Consider the following 5,824-nt stretch of genomic DNA (forward strand, 5'->3'; position numbering starts at 1 on the left):
CTTTCAGTTTTTCCTGTAGTTTTTGCCCTCTTTCTCTATGTCCCTTTTTTGCCTGCGTGATTTGTTGTATGTATACCCCCCTCATATATGCCTTCATGGCCTCCCAGCAGACTGTCATGCTTGTGGTGTCTTTGTTTAGATCAAAATATTCCCCTAGTGTTGTCTTCACGATTTCCTTATTTAATATGTTTAGCCAGTGCGGGTTTAAGTTCCATCTCTTTTGGGGATGACTACCAGTGTTACTGTGCTGTAGGTCTAGTCGTAGTATGGAATGGTCAGATATGATTCTTGGTAGATATTCTATTGAGATTATATCCCTATATATCTGAACATTCCCCACTGCTAGGTCTATTCTAGATAAGGATTGATGTGTGGTCGAGTAGCAGGAGTATTGTTTATTTGTGGGATATCGTGTTCTCCATATATCTATCAATGATATTTCGTTTAGTAATTTACCTAATGATGTCGGATTCCTTTCCTCTTTTACATTTCCTGTCCGTAGTCTGTCCTGTGTAGGGTTAATGACCGAATTAAAATCACCTATTATGAGTACTGGAATGTCCGGCTTATCTGTTATAAATCCTATTACTTGCCGCATTGTCGTATTATTATATGGTGGCGGGATGTATACTGAGGCTATAATGCATGTGTAATTGTAGATTCTACAATGTAAGCATATGAAACGGCCTTCTGAATCAATTTTTCGTGAAAGGCATTTAAACGGTATATTCCTGTGTACCACTATGCTGACCCCCCTGGAATACCTCGTGTGTACAGTTATCTGGTGTGCTTGCGTAATTTGCGCTATGCATGCAGTTGTCTGGGTTACTTGTGCTATTTATGCTTTCTCGTGCACGATGGTCAGCTATATTGGCGTTATCTGCGCCATCTTTTTTGCGGTTGGGGCTGCCTGTATTACTTATGGCTTCTTGCCTGTTGTTATCAGAGCCTTGCACAGTGTGTGAGCTGCTTTGCCTGTCTTTGTCTTGGCTGTGCTTGTTAGGGTTTGTTAATGTGCATGCCTTGTCTGTCCAGTCTTTGCTTCTCTCACTTTCTGTAGTTCCTGTATATGTGGCTTCTTCCTCCCCTCCTGTTCCCGCCATTTGCGTGTTTCTTTGTGGGCTCCCCTGCTCCTCTGTGTCTCCCCTCTGCTGTTTAGGGCTTATGGTTTCCTCTTTTCTGCCCCCTTCCTCCCTGGCATACCTTGCTAGTTTACGTGCCGTATCCGTACTGCTTGTGCTGGGGGCGCGGTATGAGGGTTCTCGGCTCTCTCCCGCCGGCGCCATCTTGCTTTTGCCGTCCGCCGGCTTCTTCTCCCTTTCCTCTCTCCTTGCGGCGCACCATCTTCTCCACAGGTGCCTGTCTTGCCTACGGTGCTCTCCGCTGTGCCCCCGCTCCTTGTATATCGGCTTTTCGCCGGTTCTGGGTCCCGTTATCAGGATGTGTTTGGCGGTTCTTGCGGGAGCTGCTCTGAGATGCGGCCGTCTACATCGCCGGTCAGGCTCCGCCCCAATCAAATTCTAACCATTAACGCCAGTTATGCCAAAGTGAGGAATTGTGGTAAACATAGGACAGAAAAGTAGTCACCCCGGGGGGACCCTGGGCCTGCTCCTCATCCAGACCCAGGGGTGGGGAAAAATCCTTGTGACCTCTCCTTCCTCTTATGTGCACAGGGGATGATTGGACACACATTATTTAAAATGGGAGCAACCCCAAGACTATTGATAAGAAAACGGTGGCATATAAAATCTTTGAACATTTGAAAAACCTTAATCTGAACATGTAAATGAATAGCAGATTAGAAGGCAATTTTCAGTGAATGAGTAACCTGAAGGAAGAGAACGTGACATGTGATAGTTCTATTATAGAACCTATATATGGGTTTCTTTGAGAAAGATGTTTTTAGGGACCCCAGAATCAAATACCACGGTTGTTACATAGACGACATTCTATTAATATGGTAAGGTTCTATAATAGAATTGAGGAACTTCATCACTATGCTAAATAACAATGATAGAAATTTAAGATTTACAGATTCTATAGATAACAAACAAATAATATATTTGGATTTGGTTCTATATAGCGATAACAACAAAATTAATACAAAAACGCATTTTTAAAAAGTGGGAAAAAAAATGCTATTTAGATTATAAAAGTTGTCATTTAAAAAAGTGGAAAAATAACATACCTTACAGTCAGCTACAAACATACCTTATAGTCAACGGGTCCCTCCCGCTGCTCTCCGTAGCTCTAACATGCTCCTTGCAGTCCTTGGCCACCACTGAAGATCACTTCCTGCTTATGGGATTCATAAATCTCGCCTCCAGTAAGTGATGGCTCTGATTGGTTCTTGAGCGCTGCTCAGCCAATCAATGCAGCTCTTGATGAACCAATGAGATGGCTATGATTGGTTCATCATTGCTCCAGAGAGCAGCTGGAGGGTACTCGACCAAGCCTGCTAGGCAATTTATTCCTCTTTTTTTATGTAATGCAGCTATGGCTTATTTTCAGGGTAGGGCTTATATATTAATCCTCGCCGAAAATACCGAAAAATTAGGGTAAGGCTTATTCTCAGGGAAACAGAGTATATAGATATCTATCTATCTATAGCTATTCAGATATCTGCCGTCCCCACCTTTGGTGGGTTCTCCTGATTAGCAGTACCTCCACTATTCACTCTTCACAGCCCTCCCTTAAGCATTTTTCATCTCTAGACATTCATCTGGGACCAAAGCCTCCGATGACATCGGGTTCACTCTACCCCTCTCCCTTTCTACATATTTTCTATTGGCAATAAATCTGGTGACCAGAAAGACCACACAAGAAAATGCCTCTTGGAAACCCAACCATGAGAAGAACAAATGTGGCTGCAGGATGTCCTAAACCTATTGCTGAGACCTTATACCATTACTAGGGGTGACCGACTGTGGTATGCAATGGCTCCCCCAGACGATCACACCAGCAGTGGGGGCAGTGTGCTGCTCCACAGCAAAGGCACAATTGAGGTGCTCACCATTAGGACAACTACCGTTGTCAGTGCTCAAACTAAACCTGGATTTGTTATTGAAGACATCTGCTCCATAGTAGTACAGTTTTATAATTCATGACACCATTGCAAACAAAGGCAATGAAGGGTATCTATCTAAGGCAGCACATGTAATTGGCGCCATGGGATCAAATGTCCTTCAGCCAAATGCCTGTAAATGGTTCCAGCAGACACCGGGGTCTCTGGATGGCAGATAATGCTTTTTCCTGGTGGTTTGTCGAGTGTGTCCTACGCCTGATCGCCTTGTACCCTCACACATCAACTGGTCCCAACAGCGCCTAACAGTCTGCTCAGAACGGCACAGGTGGAGGACAATTCGCTGATACAACCATCCAGCTTCTCACATTCCAATGATGCACCCCCTGTCAAAATTTGTTAACTGCTGAAAACTCTACTCTGCGTCGTAGAGGCGTCTAGAAGTCAACAAGCTCTACACAAGCGGAAGAAGAGGTCACTACACACAAGGAGCCTCAGAGCCTTTTATAAGCCAAGGGGGAACGACTTTTAGGGCCTCAGGTGACAAGACTGTTCATCTAATCACTCCACAGCTCTAATAAATTATATATCTGCCTGAGATGTAACTGCATGCTGAGTTTTACAGCAAAATAACAACTTTTGGGTGCTGGATTGTTTTTGACGATGACTGTGTATGTATATATGTAAATATATATATTGCATCAAGTATAGTCATAATATAAAATTGCTTGTAAACTAGTTTAGGTATATAGATATGGTCCTTTTTTGAAGATGCACCCTGTCAAACAATAAAGCTATCAAAGCCAGAAGAACAATATTTGTTATTGCATTAAAAATAAACCATCTGTGGGGATGATGTATGATGAGACATTTTATGCGATACCCAGGGACATAGGAAATGAACACAGATTTATTTGTGTCAACACAATTTATTCAAAAGGAACCCTGTATTCGCAAATCACTGACTGAGTTATTACATCACATATGACAGTTTATATATCGAGTAGGCAGACTGATTAAAAGCTAACACTTATTGGTTCATCTTTACACAAAGACCCAGAAATATGTTTTACTTTCACTTTAGCCAGTTTTAGTAAAGGGAGGGGGGTTAGTGAGTGAATTCCATATTTCTGGTATCTGATTACACAGTGTATCTTAGATACAACTAGTATCACACAGAAAAAGATTAAATAAACAGCAAAGCAGACTGCATATATAGACAACTATGTATCAAGGGGAAGGGAAGCTAATAAGGCTCAAATTAGAATACAGTAGCTACATTTTATTTGGTACACACATATGTAATAAACAGAATACATAATATGCTTCAGCCTTCAGGCTGATAAAAGAGAATACATTATATGTCCTCGTACCACAGGGATAGGAGAGAAAAGAGGTTGCCATATCATATTGAATTTGCAGGTGTAGAAATGTGTAAAACATGGCAATTAAAAGAACAAAGTCATAAGACTCAGCATTCCAGTTATTTGGACAAATGGCAGTGCCAAGGGTGGGAATAAATGTTACCTCTTTTGCAGCACAGATTTTGCTGGAATTATTTTTGAACGCCCCTAAAGTACTGTAAGTGCAGCATCCTGTAGGGTGACTCCAGGCATAGGGCATATGTTGAGGAGCTGGGAGGTTAGAGTGGTCACTTGTCAAGGTGGCATTTACCCCAGGCTCTCTCCTGGAGGGACACACGTAGCCTTGGCCAGAGCAGTGCTGGACCTCTTCCGAACACCCCTAGGAGAGGGATGGCCAATAAACATAAGAACAGGAAAAAAGGTTGTCACGGGTGACGCCACCATTCCGTTACCCACTGGAATAAGCCTCGGGGGTAAATAAAACAGCCGCAGACAGTGTAACGTACCTCAGGTCCCTGGGAACAGTCAGGGACTGACAAAACTTTACTTGATAAAGGTGATAAAAGGTACAAATGCAAAAGATGGCCTTGCAGGCAAAGCAGCCAATTCAAGGTCAGGGAAACAATACAGGATGACACTGGTCCTGCAGTCTCAGTTATCTGACAGGAACCACTCCTGGCAGGGGGAACTCTCCAGAGCAGGATAAGGGTAGGGTCACTCCACAGACACTCTTGAAGTACAGTACCTCAGCACGGTGATCTCGACCTTTTCTGGACACGCTCACTCACTGGACACAATCTCTCTCTTCCTTTTGTCCTCACTCACTTTTGGCTCCTGGTATTGGGGTACTCAGGAAACCTCTCTTTTTCTTCCATTCTTCACCACATGAGGGTTGAAGGTACCCCCCATGGGGCTGGCACTCTTACTCAGGAACCCAGAAGAATAGAAGACTTCCTCTCTAACTCAGTAACCTAGAAGAATAGAAGACCTCTTCCTAATCTCAGACACTTATACTTATAATTTCTCACATATGACTTGATAGGACATAAATTGATACATTTGCAGGAATCTCCCAGTCTTATGCAAACATGAACGTCTCATTTGCTGCAGCTATGCAATACACATAACAAGATACTAGACAGTCTGCACAGTGCATCTACACAAAAACATAGCTTAAGTCAATATCTCCTGATCGTGACTAAAGAAATGAGGTGAAAGGGATGCTCCACCTACAGTGACAGACTAGCACGGTGGACAGATACTGGTGCGCAACATGGGGAACACAAAACCTCCAGTCATATACATTGAATCATGCACACCATTAATTCAGTTTCATACACTCGGGAGCATTTTTTTTTAATTAAGCGTTATTTACTTTAAAGGGAATAAATAACTTTTCCCGTAAATTAAGATTACTTTAAAGTGACAAGCATACTAA

This window comes from Eleutherodactylus coqui, chromosome 3 (assembly GCF_035609145.1).
Source record: "Eleutherodactylus coqui strain aEleCoq1 chromosome 3, aEleCoq1.hap1, whole genome shotgun sequence".
Lineage (NCBI taxonomy): Eukaryota > Metazoa > Chordata > Amphibia > Anura > Eleutherodactylidae > Eleutherodactylus > Eleutherodactylus coqui.